The sequence below is a fragment of the Ictidomys tridecemlineatus genome, chromosome 6, assembly GCF_052094955.1.
Source record: "Ictidomys tridecemlineatus isolate mIctTri1 chromosome 6, mIctTri1.hap1, whole genome shotgun sequence".
NCBI classification, from domain to species: Eukaryota; Metazoa; Chordata; class Mammalia; order Rodentia; family Sciuridae; genus Ictidomys; species Ictidomys tridecemlineatus.
The window spans coordinates 155,128,708-155,152,479 of NC_135482.1; the positions used below are offsets into that span (position 1 = coordinate 155,128,708).

Genomic DNA, 23,772 nt, shown 5'->3' on the forward strand with positions numbered 1-23,772 from the left:
CCACAAAAAAATTCCTAGAATTCATATATGAGCCATGTATAGCACTGCTATCTTTAAAGCAGCAATTTTGCATAACTACTTTAAATTTAGACATTCTTTACTTTAAATTTGGCATTCATTAATGGGATGGAAGGGCCCAGAGGGGAGAGCAAAGTACCCATGACTATTAAAAGTATAGTTTGCTTTCATGTAAATGAAGCACAAATTGATGGCTTTTGTATACAAAGTCTCAGTCAGGGACTGAAGGTGTAGCTCAGAGGTAGAGCTCTTGCCTAGCATGCATGAGCACTGGTTTTGATTCCAAGTAACCACCACCCCACCCCACCCCACCCCACCCCACCCCACACACACACACACACACACACACACACACAAACTGTCTCAGACTTCTGGTAACCCACATTAAAATGAAGCAGGTCTTCCCAAACTTGTCTGAGCTCACCTTAGTTTCAACCATGTTAATTAAAAAAAAAAAAAAAAAGTATGATCAAACTAAAAAACTAAACAGTCCGTCTTCTGTATTCTTTGCCTTTTTGCTGACACTCAGTTGAACAGTTCCAAGAGTCTGAGAGCAGGCCACAATTACTCTCCAGACCTGAAATTCCAGTTCTTTCACATAGTTCTCCACTTTCTATCATTGGCTACTTGGTCCACCTGGTGTCAGATTACAGTCAGGCAGCATCTACAGCACCTTGCAAAACAGACAGATTGCATTCCTAGGCATACCTAGACCTGTCCATACATGTGTTTAAGATTAACCCTTTTTCAAGCATGTTCTGAAAGCAAGAGAACTTAAAACTAAAAGAGAAATATCTACCCGTTAGCAGATAATTTTCACTCTGGTCATGAAATAAGTTTAACTTCTTTCCTGGCTCAAAAAATCTGAAAGTAGCCAAGTATGGTAGCACACACCTATAATCCCAGCAATTTAGGAGGCTGAGACTAGAGCCTGACAAATTCAAGACAAGCCTCAGCAACTTCACCAGCCTCAGCCTGAGCAACTTAGTGAGACCTTGTCTCAAAAAAAACAATTTAAAGCCTTAGAGTTATGATCACGAAACATCATTAATTCATGCTTCTCTTATGCAAATTAACAGATTGGAAAAACTTTCTTCCTGCCAGCACCCTAAATCTCAACTTCTGGGAAAAAAAAAAAAAGACCCCTATTCATAACATGCTAAAATGTATAAAATGTCCTTATCAGCACAACCTGTTATGGCAATTAATGATTAAAAAAAAAATCTCTCCAACAAACAAGAATTAACTTCAAGGAAATTCTATTTCATTTCTGTGGCTGTTTATTCCCCCTAGTTAACATTTTCATCTTGGTGGATGGGGCAAGTCTCTAGTGCAATCGTTTCCCCATCTGAGAGGGCAAGATTTCCATCAATAACTGCATTAGACTCTGGCATTGACAGAGAAAAGTCAAGGATACATTGTTTAAAAGTATCTCCAGGAGATTTCACTGTGACTGCCTTCCCTTCCTCTAATTCCCACTTGGCACAATACTCTTCTGGTAGAAACTGTTCTATCATAAGAAGTTCTACTCTTAGAAGTAGATAGACATACTATTAGCTGAAAGAAAATTTTCAAGATCATATAAATCATTTAATAGACACGCCCTACATTATCAGGTGATAGCTGCTTCTTGTTTTCATTTGATTTGCCCTTACTAACTCTATTCTAGAGTTAATGGTTTTTACCCTGGAATAGGAGCCATTTACCAAAAATGAAAATACAATCAACTTACTTCTCTACTTAAAACTAACCAATGGCTTTCAATGCTGATAGGAAAAACTCGAAATTCATCATCAGGATTTAAATTGTTCATGATATGACAAATGTTTAAGGAAACTTCAGTCAGATTTGTAAGATGGATATGTAAAAGGTTTTCTTACACTGGAAAGGTAAAGAGGATATACCATGGATCAAACCTAAACATCCACCTCTAAGCTTCAGTAGTCAAGACAGTGAAGTATTGATAAAAGAAGAGACAAATAGATCAATGGAACAAAATAAGAGACCAGAAATAGATCCACATAAATATAGCCAACTGAGCTTTGACAAAGGAGCAAAGGCAGTCCAATGGAGAGAAGGTAAGTCTTCTCAACTAGAACTGTCTATATGTTAAAAGAAAAAAAAAAAAAAGAATCTAGACACAAAATTAAAATCCTTTGTAAGTATTAATTCAACATGGATCACAAACATGCATGTAAAATGTAGAAATTGTAAAACTCACATAACACAGGAGAAAACTAGATGACTATGGTTTTGTGATGAGAGATATGATATCAAAAATAGGATCTATGAAAGAATTGATTAGCTGGACTTCATTAAAATTAAAAATTTTTACTCTCTGAAAGACAATGTGAAGAGAGTAAGACAAGTGACACATTGGAAGAAAAATATTTGCAAAAGACATCTGCTTAAACAACAATCAACAACCCAATTAAAAAATGCTCCAAGGAAGGACTGGGGTTGTGGCTCAGCGGTACAAGACCCACCTAGTGCATCTGAGGCCCTGGGTTCGATCCTCAGCACCACATAAAAATATAACTTAAAAAAAAATGCTGCAATGAGGGCATGATGGTACGTACCTGTAATCCCAGTGACTTAGGAGGCTGAGGCAGGAGGATCCCAAGTCCGAGGCCAGCCTCAGCAATTTAAAGAGTCTAAACAACTTAGTGAAACCTAGTTTCAAAAGTAAAATACATACATAATACATACATAAAAAAGACTGGGTATATGGCTCAGTGATTAAGCACCCCTGGTTCAATCCCCAGTACAAATAAAAAGAAGTCCAAAGACCTTAAAAGACCGTGGCAAAAGATAAACATATGAAAGATGTTCTATATCATATGTCATCAGAAAAATGCAAAATTTAAAATGACAAGTAATATACTATAATATATAATATACATACCTATTAGAAAGGCCCAAATTCAGAACACTACTCCCACCACCAAATGCTAGTGAAGATGTGGAGCAACAAGAACTCTCATTTGTGGCTAGTTGGAATACCAAATGGTACAGCCACTTTGGAAGACAATTTGGAAGAGTTTCTAACAATATTATACATACTCTTACCACATGATCAAGCTATAGGGCTACCCAGTATTTACCCAAAGAAAGTAAAAACTTATGTCCTCACGAAAACCTGCCTGGGAATAGACAGAAGTTTACTTATGTTACCAAAACCTAGCAGTAACCAAGATGTCCTTCAGTAGGAGAATGAATAAGCTGTGATACATCTGGAGAATGGAACATTCATTATTCAGCACTAAAATGAAATGATCTATCAAACCTGAAAAGATATGGAGGAAATTTAAAATGAAATGATCTATCAAACCTGAAAAGATATGGAGGAAATAGACATTACATACATTTGTTCAGATCTACTGAAAGGACACTATCACCAGTAAATTCTAATGTGAACTATGGGCTTTTGGTAATAAGGAAAAGTCAGTATAGGTTCATAAATTTTAATGAATGTACTCTAGTGGGGATGATGATAATTCAAGAATTTATGCATGTGCCAGAGTTGGACGATACATAGGAAATATTTGTTACCTTCCTTTCAATTTTGGTGTGGGTTTAAAACTGCTTATTTAAAACAAAAGTATTTTTTAAAAAGTACACCTCTTGGGCTGGGGATGTGGCTCAAGCAGTAACACACTCTCCTGGCATGCGGGGAACACTGGGTTCGATCCTCAGCACCACATAAAAATAAAATAAAGATGTTGTGTCCACCGAAAACTGAAAAGTAAATATTAAAAAATTCTCTCTCATTCTTCTCTCTTTAAAAAAATAAAAGTACACCTCTGTCACAAATTGTGTAATTCTTTGCTATTGTGTTACTCCCCTTTCCATTATTATAATAAATACTTGAGATAAAACTTGAGGAGGAAAGGTTTATTTTGCCTCATAGTTTAAGTCCATGATCACTTGGCCTCAGTGCCTATGGGCCCGAGGTGAGTTAGCACATCATGGCAAGGAGCATATGGCGGAGCAACCTGCTCACCTTATGGCAGTCAAAAATCAAAAACAGAAAGAGGAGGGGATGGGGTCCAAATATGTCCTTCAATGGCACACCCCCAATGACCTTCCCCTATATCCCACCTTCTAAAGGTTCCAACTTCCAATAGTGCACAGGTTGGGGACTAAGCCTTTCATACATGAGCCTCAGGGGCACGTTCAAGATCCAAACTATATCAACTATCATCTCAACAGCAGCAGTTTCAGCATTTCTGCATTTTTCAGTTTCCTACCTTCCCCCAACCTCACAATTACAGAAGTCAAAGTACCCTGTCTTGACTCCACCAAGAAACCCAACATACACTACCCAGGCTATCTGTTTGTGCACACTGCCAAGTTCAACCCAGATCTTTCCACATATTTTCTGTGGAATAAATACCTTTTATTTCTATGACATTTTAGGATCCTTTTTCAAGACCCAACACAACCAGACTTTAGAAGATAAACTCCAGGGAAACAAAACATTTCAGCTTTCCCCAGGTTACCAATAAATTTTTAAGACTTAAGATTCTTTATGGGCAAAACTTCCCTCTTCCCATGCGTGAGACCTAAATGGCCTGCCTTTTTTTTTTTTTTTTTTTTTTTTTTTTTAATGTTATACCTCCTTTCTTCTCTAAATAGGAAACTATTTTAAACAAGTTTGGATATAATCAAACAATTCTAATATTCCATGTCAAGAATCTTAAGATGAAATTATTCCTGTAATAATCCTGTCATCCTAAGCCTCTAAACTAAATGAAACAAACAACAACAACAAAAAAAAAACAGCTGCAGTAAAACCACAAATAATAAATAAGAACGCAGAAAGTCATGGGCTTAGTATTATAGGATATATGTACCTAAAATACAGATATTTAATAAATTATACATGTAATTTCGTATTTTCTTATACCCTACAATCTTTTCTGAACTTCTCCTAAGCTCAACATTGTAGAAAATACAGAGATAATGCATAGTCCCAATTCCCATGAAGTTTAGTTCAGGAAACAATACAAAACAAGACAAATTCCACAATGTAGTTCTTACTTGTTAACAAAGCTGGTCAATACTGCATGCTTTCAGAAGTTCCTGGAGGGTTTCAAGTACCATTTTAATAACATAGAATGGTCTCTATGACTATTAACTCAACCAATGCAAGGCAATGGGATGTAGTTCAGTGGCAGAGTACATGACTAGTAAGCACAAAGTCCTGGGTTTGATTGATAACACCAAAAAATAAAATAAACAACCTAATGTAGTACACACCTGCAATTCCAGCAACTCAAGAGGCTGAGACAGAAGGATCTTAACTTTCAGACCAGCCTCCGAGACTTAGTGAGATCCCGTCTCAAAAAATTAAGAGCTAGGGAAATAGTTCAGTGATAAAGCACCCTTTAGTTCAATCCCCAGTACCAAAAAAAAAAAAAAACCCAGTTCAAGTCACATTAATGGGACCTGAGATATATCATCCAAAAATTATGACGACAGCTGAAACAAACATTCCATAGCTTGATTGCTACTCTGACAGCTCCAGGTCACTAATGTGTATACTGCCCTCCTTAAATTCCTCACCAATTACTGATTAAATTACTTCACAAATCACTAACCCACATTCTCAACAATAGTTTTTAAACAGCTCAAGGTATGGAAAAATTCTTTAAAACAAACAAAATTCACTTAATTGATTAACTTGACATTTTTGTTCTTTGCACAAGATTAGAAAAAAGTAGAAACAGTAAAATTATAAAATTTTCAAAAGATGACTCATTACTATGTCCTTACAAGTTATTCAACTAAACAGCAAAATCATCCTTCCATTCATTTAGGTACCAGTGAAACTTTGAAGTATTTGAATATTTACTAATGACTGTATCTTGTCATTTAGTATTAAATATTTTCAATAGTCAAAACTGACTTAGTTATTCAATGAAGACATGATATCCATGACAGACTCAGACTCCTTAAATCCCTTAATACAGACTACAGTCATCACCATTTGAGAAATCTTTACCTTTCTCCAAAGTGATGTTTAAAAGAAGAATGCTCCTATAAAAATGGTTATTTTGACTAAGTAAAGCTTCATTCAAACCTGGATCTTTATTGGAGATATTTTCTGTTTTATGGCTTTGTCTTCTTTCAGGATGTTCAAGAACTCAAAGGTGATTGCATTCTCTGCCACTGAGCTTAGTAGATATAACAGGCCTATTTGATTTTTTAAAAATACTTTATCATAAAGACACATTCAGGAACTGTACTATAGCACCATAAAGTTCATTTATATTATCATTTGTTAGTAATGCCTCATGTTTAATAACTACTCTATAATTTGCAAAGCAATATATAAACCTATTACTGTATTTAATCCTTGAACCTCTCTAGTAACTTACAGATGATTTTGCATCAATAAAAAAATATCTGACACTTCCTCAAGGAGATTAGGAAAGAGATAACAAATAAAAATAACTAAAAAATAATAACTACTATTTAAATGAGTTAGGAAACACAGTATTTAGCAGAGGACCTATTTAATCTTCATATCAATAACACTCACCTCTAAATGTATGAAGATATAAAAAATCAAGATAGTTAACCAAATAAGGGCAGGAACCTCGTTACATTCATCATTGTACTGACAGATCCCAGAAAATCCACAACAAAGATCTGTCAAGGAAATACTCAAAAGTATTTGAAATTACAATGGGGATGTGAGTCCATGTCTGATTTCATGTCAAGCTCATTCATCTATTTATCCATTTGACAAATATCCACCTAATACTTACAATGTGCCAGACCATATTCTAGGTCTGCAACAAATAAAATAAACCAGATTTCTGCCCTGAAATGGCTTATAATCTAATTTATTGATCTTCAAAACAATATGTTGCCAGGCACGGTGGCACACACTTGTAATCCCAGAGGCAACCCAGGAGGCTGAGGCAGGAGGGTCATGAGTTCAAAGTCAGCCTCAGCAAAAGCAAGGTGCCAAACAACTCAGTGAGACCCTATCTCTAAATAAAATACAAAAAGAGCTGAGGATGTGGCTCAGTGGTACAGTGCCTCTGAGTTCAATCCCTGGTACACACACACAAAAAATGTTCCTCCTCAAAATATTTGTTTTTAAAATGAGGGAATGTCAGGCAATACATTGCAATTGTTATCTTGTAATCTATGAATAGAAAGTTCCGCCACTCTCCTTCAATGTTTACCACCTAGCTACACCACAACCCCTCTCCTACAACTGAATACAAAAAATGTGACCTCTCCTATGCTAAGTGGAAGTAAGAGTTGTAGAGAGAAGATGCTTACCATTCAGATAATCTGAGTGTGCATAAAAGAGGAAAAGAATATCTGATGAAAAAAATAGGTAGATAAATTCAAAGGCATACTATAATATACAATGCTGATTTGCATAGGAGTAACTTACAAATAAACATCTTGAGAAAGAAAATTCTTTCTGTATTGTTTTTTCTATATACCAGATGGTCTTCAGAAATTATATAGTATTATCTATATCCTTTTATTTATTCAACAAGCACTCATTAGAAACTTAACAGCCAGACACTGGTGGGGGAAGGGAGAAGTATAAGAGGTAGCTAAGAAAGACTTTCTTAAAGGTGCTCACAATTTTTTGACTAAGGCAAATACAATTTACAATAATAGACATGCCACAGCAGAAACAGGTATAAAGCTCATTCTCCCAAGTTGTTTTGTAATCATTTCCTATATCCTATCTTGTAAGATTATAAGCTACTTGACAGTAAAAGATAATTTTTGTTTTTTATTATTGAACATACTAAGAATACCATATGTGTTAAAGTCAAATTAAACCAGATACTCTCTTTTATTAATAATTTTTACTTACTAACATTCATTAAAATGGTAAAATATGGTGATCTCATGTTTATGGTTGGGTATTATACAGAATTTCACTAAATATCTAGCTTCCCAGAACCAACTGAGGTTAAATGAGGCTTCACTGAGTATCCTCAAAGAAACAGATATATGTATTTCTGATTCAAATACAGATATACATTCACATTCCCAAAAAATGGACAAAAAAGGCAGTCTTCACATGTATACTAAAAACTATTTTCCATAAGTCTAAGTCATTTCAATAAACCAAAGACTATTTAGCCAGGCACAGTGGTACATGCCTGTAATCCCAGCAATTTAGGAGGCTAAGGCAGGGGGTTCTCAAGCTCAAGGCCAGCCTCAGCAATTTATAAAGACACTGTCTCAAAACATAAGAAAAAAAAAACTATTTATTGGTTCCTGTGAAATCCTTAAATATTAAAGATTCATCTTTAAAAAGCAAATTTGAATCCTTAAGATTTCACTTTTTTAACTTAAATTTTATTTTTTAGCTGGGTTGGTGAATGCCAATCTTTATGTTCTATAAAAATGTCATAAAAGGAAACACACTTTCAACATAAAAAGCTTTGCTTTCCTATTAGATCCTATGGCAAATATCTATTTGCCACCAGATAATTCATATGATCCATGAATATAAAATGAGCCTATAACATCCCTAGAATCAACAAGTATCAAAAGTTTAATGAAACAAGCTTTATGCCTAACTGGTTTCCCCAATGAAAAATTAAAGCAGCAATTGTACATCTGTGTCTGTTCCTCTCTTCGTGGTTTAACTGACAGGAAGCAGAGAATAAGATATGGCATACAAACGTCAAGTATTTCCTGCCTTCTCTGCTCTATCTTTATGTCTTGTTTTATAAATAGTTCAATAGTTTATGTGAAAATATGTCAAAGTATTGTATCAGAAACACATAATGGTAAAGAGTATTTCTGAAAACAGAGCCAATAAAAGTATTTTGGTACTGGGATCCAAGACTCGATAAACACAAAAAATTCATTATTATAGACTTTTCAAGTATTCTTAGGAGTATATATTACAGAGATGCAGATTTGAAAAATCTGCAACACACTATGGCTGAGTAAAAAATAAAAATGCAGCTATCTTCTCTATTCATATTGATCAACTTTTACCTTAACTATAAATATAAGCTTCCACAACCATAATTCTACCAGGCTTTAGTATAACCACTCCATTCCAGATCAATGTCCAAAATGACTCCTCATAATTTACTGCATACAAGTTCATCTTGAACTTTCTGAAACCTCTCTTCCCTAAACAGAACTTAATATACACCTAATAATAAGTTTTAAGATGGCACTATGCTCCTAAAGTAAGATTTCTTGAATGAGTTGTTTGAAAAGAAAATACCATTTTTGCCTGGTAGTTTCAAGTAGTAGGATCTGGCTATTCATTTCAAGAGTCTAAGTTATTAGTACCTTCCTAGCAGCTCTTTAGTATACTTCTGTCCTTACTTGTACATGTATTATCTCAGTTGTCCCTGATATCTAGGGAAAAAGGACTAAGTCCCCTGAAGAAAGAGGGACTTTGTCCATTTCCGTACACTTCAGCTCCCCTCCCCCACAGCCTCTGGCTCCAATGTTTGGTGCAATAACCCTAAACGGAGGGAAAAGCCTCAATGCAGCTACAAAGAACCTAATGTCTACCACTTAACAACCAAATATGTTAACAATGATATACAACTATTCTATTCTACCAAAGTTAGATGCATATTACACTTTCCTTTCAAGTTTATGGCTAGGATTAACAGGTTATAAATTATCTAACAATGTACAATTTTTTTCTGATCCATATATCAAAGGATCAAATACAATGCCCACCTTAGAATGCTACCACCATAAAAACGTTTTGAATAAAGTGATAACCACAACATAACTTATTTCTAAATACAAATTGTTTTAAGTTGCCCCGCAAACTAAAACACATGTGATATTAATTTGCAGCCCAAAGCCTTTCATTTATTTATTTATTTATTTATCTTATTTTGAGATAAGGTTTTGGCTAAGTTGCCAAAGCTGTTCTCAAAACTTGTGATCCCCTTGCTTCAGCCTCCAGAATCCCTAGGATTATAGACATGCACCACCATGTCCTGCTTCTGTTTTGTAGATTTTTTCAAACCTTATGTAGGATCTAAGAAAGTAGCTCAATGTGTGTGCTTTTCTAGCATATACAAGGCCCTGAATTTGATCCCCTGCATCTCATAAATAAGACCTTATAAAATAGTGGACTGTAGATATTCTATGCCAGGTATGGTGGTGCACACCTGTAATCGTAATCCCAGGAACTAAGGAGGCTGAAGCAGGAGGATCACAAATTCAAGGCCACCCTCAGCAATTTAGCAAGGTTGTACTAAGCAACTTGGCAAGACCCTGTCTGAAAATAAAAAATAAAAATGGCTGGGGATGTGACTCAGTGGTTAAGTACTCCTGGAATGAATTCCCAGTACCAAACAAACAACAACAAAAAAATAGCATACTATACCGTATATATTCCCCCAGCATACTCCAACAAGTTCATTTTAAAACAGAAATTTTTTAAACAAACACAATAGGTATTTGGAAAGGAATTTTAAGATTTTAATATTCCTTATAACTTAATGCTTAGAAAAATATTAACTCTAAGGCCTACACATGATTATTAGGCTTCCATTATAACACAAAGCAATATCTCAGATGTACCAAATAGCCTATCTTCAATGGTGCCTCCCACAAAAAGTGTTCTAACCTTATGCTAAGGAAACCTGAGAGTCAACCAAGATAACTAGATTAAAACTCACTCCATTAATTCAGTATAAAACTTTATTTTTTCTTTTTGTGGTGCAAGGGATAGAACCCAGGTTCTCATGTGTGCTAGATAAATGCTGTATCACTGAACTACACACCCCTAGCCCTATACACAGCAAGTTAAAGTTCTTTCAATTAAGGGGAAGTCAATTAAGAACATTTTGATTTAAATTAAGAAACTGTAAATCATAAAATGACTAATGAGAAACTGAATCTACAGGAATAGGTTAATTTGAAGGCACAGTACACATATTACTATAAAACATATAAAAATTATTGATGACACTGCCAATTCCTTTTACCATGAAAATTAAAGTTACTATACAGAGAGCTCTTAGACTAGAAGAGAAGCCAGTAACTGAATCTGCCTTTCAACTTCCCTTTTCTTAATCACAAAGGAACCAACTAAATGGAAATATTGAGACTTAGAAAACACTTTCACTTTCTTTGAGAAATGTTGATTTCCTTATTAGAGGGACATGAAAAATAGAAAAATACTATATTATTAGTTAAATTAAATTTCTGCTACATAATTTTGTGGATATACTATTATTTAACTAACCTACATTGTTTGGACATTTGGATTATTTCCAATGTTGCACTATTATGATGATTCTCAAAAAGTAATCCACAGACCCACGGAGGATCTGGAAAACTTTTCATGGAGTTCATGAGGTCAAAACAATCATTATAATATTAACATATTATTTTCCCTTTTTTCTCTGTGTTGACATTTGTTCTGATGATGCAAGAGCAAATGTAGATGAAAATGCTAGTGCCTTACGACAAATCAAGGACATGCTACCAAACCATACTAGTTGCATTTTTTACCATGAGGCACATTTTTAAAAGGCAGTTTATTCTTGATAAACTTATTATTGAATATTTTTGATAAAAAGTAAAAAAAAAAATTACTTTTCTTGAAAGACCCAATGTTTCTGCAGTTTTCACACACTTCAGTTTTCACAAGATTCTGCCCCAAAACTCTAACACTCAGTTCCACGAAATATGTACTAGAATTTTTCCAAACTAGGAATAATCTAATGCCGTCAAGACACAATAGATAGCTGGGCAGTGGTGCATGCCTGTAATCCCAGTGATCTGGGTGGCTGAGGTAGAAGAATCAAGTTCAAGGGCAGCCTGGGCAACTTAGGGAGACCCTGTCTCAAAATAAAAAGGGGTGGAGATGTACCTCAGTGATAGAGCACCATAGGATTCAATCCCCAATGTTTAAAAGAAACACACACATACTTCTGGTATAGATAAACAATGGAATACTACACTGCAATGAAAATTATGATAAATATGAGAGAGCTGGGGATATAGCTCAGTGATAGAGCACTTACCTAGAAAGAGATAGTGGGTTCAATTCTCAGCACCACATATAAATAAAATAAAAGTCCACTGACAACTACAAAAATATTTTTTAAAAAAGATAAATCTCAAAGTTAAATGAAAGAAGCAAATCATTGAAGTATATTATATGATGTGATTCCCTTTACAAAAAGTTCCAAACAATAAAAGAGAATAAAATCATGGCATTTTCAGGTAAATGGATGGAGTTAGAGAAGATAATGCCAAGTGAAGTAAGCCAATCCCAAAAAAACAAATGCCAAATGTTTTCTCTGACATAAGGAGGCTGATTCATAATGGGACAGGGAAGGGGAGCATGGAAGGATTAGATGAACTCTAGATAAGGCAGAGGGGTGGGAGGGTGAGGGAGGGGGCATGGGGTTAGAAATGATGGTGGAATGTGATGGGCATTATTATCTAAAGTACAGGTATATATAGACCCGAACTGGTGTGAATATACTTTGTATACAGAGATATGAAAAATTGTGCACTATTATAATTGGGCTCAATATGTAATAAGAGTTGTAATGAATTCCACTGTCATATATAAATTTTAAAAAATAATAAAAAATAAAATCTTAAGAAGAAAAAGCAAATAGCACATAAATGTGTTCAATTTTCTCTTGTTGGGTGAGGTGGGGGCATTGTAGAATCATGACCAGAGAAGATCCCATAATGTGCTCCATAACTACCTTTATTGTAGTATACAACACATCTGATAGGTTCTTCACAATAGAAGAAAAATTGCTCATTTGACTGAAAACTGCCTGAGTCATTCAAATTGACTCAAAAATAATGCTAATCTATTTTCCAACATTTACATGAATGCAGATCCTAAGTAAAGGAGTAAGGTATTCTGGTCTACTGATGGAAGCAATGATCATTTTCAGACAGTTCAACTGGTGGAACTCTTCTTCCCATTCATAGAATGAGATTCAGTGAACATTTAACAATGTCCCATTAAATAGGATGGAACATTAGGCAAAGCCTACAAACATGCAGTCAATGATGCAGTTCAATGTCCAAAGAAACTTCAAAAATCACAGCTAAGCATTACATGGTAAAAAAAACTTACTTTCTCCATACTCAAACAATTACAAATTTCTCAGGAGAGAAGGGTTTCAAAAAACTGCAAATGTTGCCCCCTAGATCAGTAATGTTTTTCCTAGAGCCCCAAGGATAAGGGGTTGAAAAGAGAATCCATAAAGCACCAAGTGGAACTAAAAAGCTAATATTAAAAGTTTAGAGAGATAAAGAATGGGCTAATTACTTTGAAAAACAAAAATTAGTTTAATTATATATCATGGTTAATACTACAATGGGTTGGGAGTAAAAAGGGAACAAAGTTATAGAAAAGATGTGGAGGAGATGCGCAGTTGAAAGGCACATAGCCAATAAAGGGATACCTACGATAGAGAAAGGAGGCTACATAGGTTTGAACAATGATAATAAAGTACCCTGATCACCTACCTTCTTTTGTAGACGTTGTGGACTTCAAAATATCACTGCTGCTTAAAAATTCAAAATTAAAATGCTAAATAATTGATTAATCACTCTTCAAAGTCTTAACTCTGCAAACAAACTCCCTAAGAATATGGCCTATAAGCACCTGAATCAAAAACATCTAGAATATTTCATTAAAATGCTGACTATCAAACCAAACACTAAGCCTAATGAATCAGAATTGCTGAGTTGAGATTCTTTCTTACACTGAGTTGACAATTATACTGCTTGAACAATATTATAACATTAGAGCCAGGATCAGTGGCACACACCTGTAATCCCAGTAGCTTAGGAGGCTGAGGCAGGAGGATCATGAGTTCAAAGCCAGCCTGAGCAAAAGTGAGGCACTAAGCAACTCAGTGAGACCCTGTCTTTAGATAAAAAACAAAACAGATCTGGGGATGTGGCTCAGTGGTCAAGTGCCCCCAAGTTCAATCCCCAGTACACCCACCAAAAAAAGATAATATCAGACATGCAGATAGATGTTATTTTTTTTTTTTTTAGAGAGAGGGGGGAGAGAGGGGAGAGAGGGGGAGGTGGAGAGGGAGAGAGAGGGAGAGAGAGGCAGAGAGAGAGAGAGAGAGAGAGAGAGAGAGAGAGAGAGAGAACTTTTTTAAAAATATTTATTTCTTTTAGTTATTGGCGGACACAACATCTTTGTTGGTATGTGGTGCTGAGGATCGAACCGGGGCCGCACGCATGCCAGGCGAGCGCGCTACCGCTTGAGCCACATCCCCAGCCCCAGATGTTAATTTTTTTGTTTGCTTGCTTCTTCTTTTGACATTACTAGGGATTGAACCCACAGCCTTGCCCATGCTAGGCAAGTGTTCTACCACCGAGCTACATCCCCAGTCTGGCAGGTGTTAATTTTTTTTCTGAATGACTACAATGTACACACACCAGAGAGGGCTACATGCCTTTTAGAGTTGCCACTCTTAAATTCTGGACATGTCCATTTGAATTTGTCACAATGCCATATAAAATACTAACCTAGAGTAGTCAAGAATTTAATACCATATGTGGTATCTGCCTACCCATATATGCTTGGTACTTTGTCGAAGGTTGAAAAAGACAAAAAAAAAATAGGATAGAACATCTCTGATCTCATAGGGCTTATATCTTTATTTTTTTTTTAAATGGGTTCTGGCAATCAAACCCAGAACCTTGTGAAAGCTAGGCAAGTGCTCTACATCTAAGCTACATTCCCAACTGCATATATTTTATTTTTATTTATTTATTTTTTGAGTACCAAGGATTAAACTCAAGGTGCTTAACTACTGAGTCACATCCCCAGCCCTTTTTTGTTATTTTTTATTTAGGTTCTCCTCACTTGCTTAGGGCCTTGCTAGGATGCTGATACTGCTTTTGAACTCACAATCTTCCCACCTCAGCCTCCCTGGGATTATAGGCATGTGCACCACTGCACCCAGTGCTTGTATAATTTTTAATCACTCTTCTTAACCTGGGTAAATGTTATTTATTCTTCAATACTCATAATTCCTTCAAGATAAACTTTCCTATTTCAGATTTTAGTCATCTTTCATTTCTAGGCAGTGTGACCCTGAATTTAATTGGTGGTTTGGTTCTATTCTTTACTTATTTCAACCTGTGGTTACCAAGCCATTTTCCCAACAAGAAATTTAAGTATGTGAGGTTAGAGACCATGTTTCTAGTCTTTGTGCCATCTGTTGCTTAAGGACAACGATGGCCATGCTATGGAAGATCTGATATTGAATTAAGAATATTCAGAAATTTTGAAGGTTCAACAGTTGTACACAGTGCTAAATTTAATAATAAATAAATAACTGGACCTAACAAAATTTCACACCTCAAGAACAAGCTGATCTAAAAGTCAATTTCCAATCATCTCAATAACACATATTTTAAAAATCAGTAGAAAAAGATTTTGTATTCTCTAGATTTTAAAGATAACTGACATATATGGATATGAAGACATGGAATTAGATTACTATGAGAAGGTTAAATTTAAAATGTGTACTATTAAAGCTTAGAGAACTGTAGATTTTGTGAACATGTACATATCACACTTATTTTAGTAGAACAGGTGTAATACTAGACAGTATTTGTGCTCCTAATAGAATATGAGGTAAAACTGAGGAAAAAAAAAAAACCTTTCTTGTATCCAGAAGTTCAAATAAGTTCCCAATTTTCTGTATTAACATCTAGGACTATTTTACAGAGGCAATATTTCAAACTATGCTTCAACTATAAAAAATTCTAAATGACAAAAACTATTGCAGAATTTAAACAAATGTATCATCTTCTCTGATTAAAAAAACCACTGGTTTTTTAATTTTCAAAACCATTGGTTAACTCATTTGATTGATAATTATCACCAAACAACTTAAGGTTTTATTTATTCTTAAGTAAACACAGGCTATTTCAAACAAAGCATTACTTGTTAGTGTGTATTAGCATGAGGAACTCCAGACTGGACACGCTGCCTAACCCAGAGCCAGTCTCAGCATCTGGGTAACTATTTCTTCATCTACAAAAGTGAGGCAGAACTTTTCAGCACAAAAGTTCTTTAAATCAGAAACTCTAAGTTTAATTCAGGTGACCTGGTTGAAACTTTCAACTTATGGAAGGAAAACAATGTAGGGGAGCTATGTAATAACAGAAGTTGAAGTTCAGTTTTCTTCCTTCCCCACCACCTTCTCCCTTCTTAAAGCCCTACCCCAGACTTTCACATAACATGAAACACACATACACACACACACACACACACACACACACACACACACACACACACACACACATATATATGACCAGTGTCTGTTTTATTTTAATTGTTAATTTAATTAAATATACAATTAGTTTAATTTATTAAGCTTCCTCATCTTAAGAAGCCAATTCTTCTACTTTTAATCACTGATTCTTCTACTTTTATTTAATAAATAAAACCTTAATTACGTTGCTTATTTTTGTGCCTCTAAATTTTTCTTTTATGGATCACTGGCCTTTAAAAATTAAAAAAAAAAAAAGCAAAAAGGTTTCATTAGATTTTTCAAACAGTCCAGACCTGAAGTAAATACAGCCTTTGCTTACTCAGGCTGACTAAACCAGCAATACGCAAACAAAGATAATAACAAATGGTTCAGACCTGAATTGGCAAAATGTCTGCTAAGTCTTTCTTATAATTCCACAAAACTGAGATCTGTTAATATCAACAATCCTTTCAAAAGGGTAAGAAGTAATAACTTCTTTTCTATATTCTTTTTCAAATCTGATAGGGCTTTAGGCAACTTCAGAAAATTGTAAGAATAAATTCTCAATGAACCAGCTAAATTTTCATTTTGGTCAATAATAAATAATTTGGTTAATTTTATTTCTAAAAGCTTTAGACCTAATTGTTGCATATTCAAATTTTACTTTTATTCAAATTTTAGTTTCAAATATGTTAAGTAAAATACTATTCACTCAGATTCTCAGAGTACCTAAACTTCAAGGCACACCAGAATGTATACTTTGCCAGCTAAAATTTCACAATTTTAAAAATGACAAATATTTCAGAAAAAGACTGAGCAATCTTCTCACAAAAAGTTTTTTGTTTATGCAAAATATTCAAATCTTAAGAATAGGAAAAAGGGAAGACAATTCTCCACTTTTGCTTTTTATACAAAATAGAAATAGTACATATTTTGACAGCTTTGCTTCCAAGGTTGTTATTCAAAACAAGTTTCCAATGTGAATGATGGCTTCATTTTTTTTTCTAGTAGTAAATGAATCATTAGAATCTTTCTTCCTCTTTACATAAAACTCTAAACTCGCTTTTACTTATTATCTAAATAACTGTTCACTTTATTTAAACTTTTGGTATTCAAAATATTTAGCATAATTCATTAACTTAAAAAAAATAGAATTGTCCATGAGCAACACCTGTGAGTGAGTTGTCACAAAATTCATCTTTAATTAAATGACAAAACAAAGCCACTACCCCTAAATTTTTTAACATCCATATCACAAGAGCACTACAGTTTATTTAATCATAACTTGACAGCCAGTCCCACAAATGATTAGATTTCTTAAACTAAAATTTAACCTAGTTGTTTTATGGTAGTCAAAAAAGAAAAAAATCCTTTCTTCTGAAGTCACATAGGGGGAAAACACCAATCATGCAAAAAAAGTTTTTAAGATTCTTTACCAAGAAAACCTAAAACTTTCCAGTATCTTAATGCTTTGTTTCCCCCTAGTAGTTAAGTGCAATCAGGCATGTGACTGACTACACACATTTTATCAGAGTTAAAGAACACTTTCAGCCATGTTCTTCTCAACAGGTAAGAACCACCCTCCGTTTATCAGCTCAAGAAATAACCAGAAGCAAATATATAAAACAAGTTACCTTCAAACATTCTTTCTCTTTAGATTTTGTCCTTTGGGCTTAAAAATAAAAAGCAATCCGACAAGTTTTATGCTGTTAAAATGGCTCCTGTAGATTGGGGAAGTGGTGTCTGTGCTTCAGCTTATGAGTCATACATGAAACTGTTTCTAAGGGAGGCACGCCCATGTTGCTGTGGACTCAATTATTCTACTAGGTCAAACATGCAAATCTACAGGTAAAAAATGGCAAGGGGGAGGGAGGTATAGGCCAGGAGAAATATACAACCAAGGAGCAAGATCTACCTTCATTTAAACCATTACTAAGCTTACTGCCTTAATTTAAAATTAACAATAAAATAGAATGAGAACATACGAGGAAACAAAATTAAAAACCATGTTATTTTAAAATATAAAATTTCAGTTTTTAAGAATTAATATCAAATAAATACAACAATGAAAGGCAAAAAGTATACGAGAATGGGAGAGAACAAACTGTGGTTCTTAATGTAACAATGGATTGGTAGTTCTTATCTGGCTACTCATTAACCCATATATGAAAGGGATATATTAGTATGTAATCCAGAAAAGCTAACAAAGTACAATACCAGACGCAGACCTGTAGGTTCTCTAAAGATATAAAATCCACTAGAAAATCCAAAGTTCAATGAAAAAGTGTGAGTCAATAAAGTTTATAAATTTTTTTTAGTCTGCATTATAAAGTCCAACATAGCAAAATGATTTTAAATAGAACTGCAAGTTTGATTTAAAAAAAAAAACTTATTTTGAAAAAGTTATCAGGGCTAGGGTTGTACCTTAGTGGTAGAGCACTTGCCTAGCATGTGTGAGGCACTGTGTTCAATTCCCAGCACCACATAAAAATAAATAAATAAAACAAAGGTATTGTGTCCATCTATAGCTAAAAATAAATAAATAATATCAAAAAATTACCAATACAATCAGTTATTTCATAATTCTACCATTTCCAAATGATATACACAGCTTTTTCTTTGCAACAAGACTTTCTGCATATATTTCAAATCTCCCATGTGCCAGACACCTTGCTACAGCTTTGCTCCACTGTACAATGACCAACAGAAGGAGCAAACAACTGAAGCCAGTAAAACTGCTTTCCAAGTCATCATCTATCTGACAAGGTGGCCAAGGAGCAAAAACATTATAGCTAGTTACCCTGGCCCCTGGGTAAACATTAATTTATTCTAAAAGTTTAAGTTAATTAAAATGGCTTGAAAACAGTAAGCACCTCCCCAAGTGCTTGCAATGATGCAGTGTAATTCAACTTTCTGCCTATGAAATGCCCATTTAGTCCATTCCTCTAACATGTATGAGTTTACTGCTTTTCTTAAATAATCTTCATGGTTTAACAAATTAACAAAAAATGCAAAAGAGAAAAAAACATCACTTTTTCTATTGCCAAATGTCCTGTTTAGCTTACTTTAGCTAAACACTTATCCATAATGATTATTCAGAGTCTAAACACCAAGAAACAAGCTTCTTCAAGCAAATTAAGTCCACTGATTTCCCTGGCCCCACAACTGAAACTCCTTTTGGACAATATCCATGTAAGCCTAATATCTCATTATTTTCTTTTAGCTAATTAGAAATAGAAATTATAAAGGATAAAAGAGGATAATAGTAAAAAGATGATATCAGAACAAGTAACAAAGCTAATAATCAGAGAAGATAATAAACAAAAAACCTCTTATAAAACTATGAAAATGCTAGGCACGGTGGCACGCGCCTGTAATTCCAGCAGCTTGGGAGGCTGAGACAGGAAGATGGCAAGTTCAAAACCAGCCTCAGCAAAAGCAAGGCACTAAGCAACTCAGTGAGACCCTGTCTCTAAATAAAATAGACCTGGGGGATGTGGCTGAGGATCTGGTCAAACGCCCCTGCGTTCAATCCCTAATACCAAAAAAATAAACTACAAAAGCGATTAGCCTCAGCTGGGTATGGTGGTACATGCTTATAATCCAGTGACTATAGGGAGGTTGAGGCAGGAGGATCCCAAGTTCAAGGCCAGCCTCAGCAGTTTAACAAGAACTATCTCAAAATGAAAAATAAAAAGGGCTGGAGATGTGGTTCAGTGGTTATGCACTCCTGGGTTCAATCCCCAGTATAGGGAAGGGGGAAAAAAGTGTTTGATGGGCCTGGTGGCACACATCTCTAACCTCAGCTACTTGGAAAGCTTAAGTAGGTGGATCAATAGTTCAAGGCCACCCTCAGCAATTCAGCAAGACTCCAACTCAAAATAAAAAGGGCTGGGAATGTAGTTCGGTGGTAGAGTGCCCTTGGGTGCAAACCCCAGAACTTTAAAAAAAAAAAAAGTGTCTAAATTCTAAGCCATTCTGTAAAGTCAACAAGTTGTACATATTCTCTAAGTATATCACCATATGCTGAGTGTCATGAAGATATGGCATCAGTATGGTACAGGTTTCCAAATGATAAAGCGAATGACATCAAGTATGAAGATATTTTATGCTGTTTAGATATATTAAAGGATAAGCCTCTGCTACTGAGAAAATCCATTTTTATAAAATATTTTATACTTGATAATTACAGATATTTGAAATGTAATTTTAAAAACATACTTTTGATCACCAATATACAGAAGTGAAGTAAAAGACAAAGTGGAAAACTACCTTTTTCAACACAAATATGTTCCTAAGGAGATGATTCTAAGGTTGCTATTATAATATATTGCCTAATAGAAATATTATAATATATATACCTAATAGAAATATTGTACCATCTACAGGAAATAGATCCTAGTTTTATTCACAGCAAACTCCCCACACATCAAAAAAATATAAATAGCCACACACTAGAGTATCAAAGAAAAAAAAAAACAGGCAAACAATTTAGCACAGGTAGAGTCAATCTACTTGGGTTCAAATTCCAGCTCTGCTGCTATTACCTGTGTCATCTTGAGCAATCATTTAACAATGCTGTGGACATCACTTCTTTATAATACAGGCTAACAGTATCCACTGTGAAGGATTATTTTGAAGATTAAATTAAATTCATGTATTGCTATTGCTCTCTAGAATATATAAAGAATTTTCACAACTTAAGAAAACAGTCCAATCTTTTCAAATGGTCAGATCTGAACAAATATTTCACCATAGGAAATCTGATAGCAAAAAGCACATGAAAAGATCAACATTAATACACAATAGGGAAATGCAAAGTAAGTTCCCACTACCATTCCACATCATTAGAATAGCTTAAAGCAAACAAAAAATACTGAGCAGGGAACAATGGTGCATACCTGGAGGCTGAGGCAGGAAATCTCAAGTAGGAGGCTGCCTAAGCAACTTGGTTAGAACTTGTTTTAAAGAATTTCTTAATAAAGGTTGAGGATTTGGCTCAGTGGTAGAGTGCTTCCCTATATGTGAAAGGCCCTGGGCTTGACCACCAAAACCATCAAATAAATAAATAATAAGATTTTTTAAAAACCTGATAAGAGCAAGTGCTAATGAGGATATGGAGCTGCTAGAATTCTCACATATTGTTGGTGGAAACACAAAATGGTACAGCTACTCTAGGAGACACTTTAGCAGTTTCTTTTAAAGTTAAACATATACTTATTATACTCTCCAGTAATAGCACTCCTAGATATTTATCCATGAGAAATGAAGACATGTATTATCTTTTTAAAAACTATACAAATAATTGTAACAGTTTTGTTCATAATCACCAAATACTGGAAAGTCAGTTGAATGAAATCCAATACTGGTTAATGAATAAATACATTGTGGAATATTCATACAATGAAATGCTACGCAGCAGTGAACAGGTACAAATAGGTAAATTTCTGATATATGCCACAACATGATGAATCCAAAAGCATCAACCTGGGGCCTGTGGTTGTAGCTCCATGGTAGAGTGCTTGCCTGGCATGTGTGAGGGTTCGATCCTCAGCACCACATAAAAATAAATAAAGGTAATGTTTCCATCTACTGAAAATTTTTTAAAAAGCATTAATCTGAATGAAAGAAGCCAGGCTCAAAATATATACAATGTTATTCCATTTATAGGACATTCAGAAAAGACAAAACAAAGGGAAATCCTATCAGTTGTTGCCAAGGTTCAGGGGATGAGAAGTGACTGACTCTAAAGAAGCAAAGGAGAACAAGGTAACATATTCTGTATCTTGACTGTAGTGTGTGTGTGTGTGTGTGTGTGTGTGTGTGTGTGTATAGTCATTTATATTTGTGTTGTCAAAATTCATGTAACTATAATACTAAACAGGGCAAATTGTACCATATAGAAATTACACCTCAACACACGTGACTAAAGAAATCTAGTTCCTGAAGTGTTTTAACAGTACTGGGCACATACTGACCACCTGATAAATAATGGCTATTATGATGATTCATTAAAACAACCAGCATCAAATACTTCAGGATGATAAACCTTAACTAAACCTCAGAACTCATAAATAAGGCAACTTAAGATTTGTGATAGGAATATAATGTACCTGTACATATTGTGAATATATCATTTTCAAAAACTAGATAAACACTGAGTCAGTATACACCTTAATGTAGAGCTGTCATGGCTGCCTCTTTTAATTACTAGCTGAAAAAAGACTGGGTCAATGGAATGAACTTATTAGATGTCAACTGACATTAAGACAGCTTCTTTCTTCCTTTAAAAACGAATTTACTATATGATCCAGGACTTACTTTTCCTTCTTATGTTGCATCTTCTCCTTTAAAAGACTCAAATTTGAATTTTTTTAGTACATGAAAACATAGAACATCTAATTTTCATACCTAAGAAATTGAGGCTTAAATAAAAAGCCTGTTTTGAATCTATCCTCTGGTCAGGAGCTCACATGCTATCCCTATCAGAATGGAGGAAAAGATCGAACCATTAAGATGATAAATGATCTTTGGTTGTGGTGGTGCTTCACTGTAAATCTCAACAACTTGGGAGGTTGAGGTAGGAGAATCACAAATTCTCAAGGCCAGCCTCAGTAATTTAGAGACCTTGTCAACATAAAAAATAAAAAGGGCTGAGGATGTAGCTTGGTGGTTGTATATCCCTGGATTTGATCCCTAGTATCACACACACACACACACACACAAAAAAAAAAAAAAAAGGAGGAAGAGGAGGAGAAGGAGAAAGAGGAAAGAAAATCAAAATATCAATGTTCTCTAGTATTTAAATATAAAAATTAAGAGAATTAGATTAAATATTATAAATATTCCAACTGGACATAATTTTATTGATGTTAACAACTCTCAAAGTATGATCCCAGGTTCCAATACCTGTGTACAATATTTAAATGTGGGCTGTAATGTGAAACGGTTAATTCTCTATTTTCTCATCACTTTCTGTTCTGTACAGACTCAAGTTAGTAAGACTCATCTATAAGAAGTATGCCTCCTGAACAATTGTCTATGCATTTTAAGAGGCATACCAAAAGGCAAAAGGACCAGGGTTTTGATTTTGCTCACTACTGTTATTTCCACCACCTGGCACAGGAACCTAAACTCAACAAAAAACTCAAGACACATAAATAATGTTTCAAAAATGGTTCATTCCACCAGTTGTGGTGGCACACCAGCTCAGGAAATTGAGGTGGGAGGCAGGAGGATTTTGAGTTCATAGCCAGTTGGCCTCAACAACTTAATAAGGCCCTAAGCAACTTAAGGAGACCCTGCCTCTAAATTAAATATAAAAAAGTGCAGTGGGTGTGGCTCAGTGCTTAATAGCCCCTTGGTTCAATTCCTGGTACCAAAACAACAACAAAAAGAGTTCATTCAGGAGAAAATGTATTTAATCAGGAATTTACTACACACTGAATTTTTATTTTGCTTGTTTAAAAACAGAATCTTGCTAAACTGCCAAGGCTGG

At 34.8% G+C, this 23,772-nt stretch overlaps 1 protein-coding gene across 6 annotated transcripts in view; it reads right to left on the reverse strand.

The window, feature by feature from the left end:
• Elf1 (E74 like ETS transcription factor 1) overlaps positions 1-23,772 on the reverse strand; it is a 104,171-nt gene that overhangs the window by 59,067 nt on the left and 21,332 nt on the right. The window contains exon 1 of one of the 6 annotated variants that reach the window (XM_040281450.2): positions 17,909-18,038. The exons of the other annotated variants lie outside the window; for them this stretch is intronic. The gene's annotated coding sequence lies outside the window, so the exon portion shown is untranslated. Of the gene's footprint in view, positions 1-17,908; positions 18,039-23,772 lie in introns of those variants that run through there. 6 annotated transcript variants of the gene reach the window in all.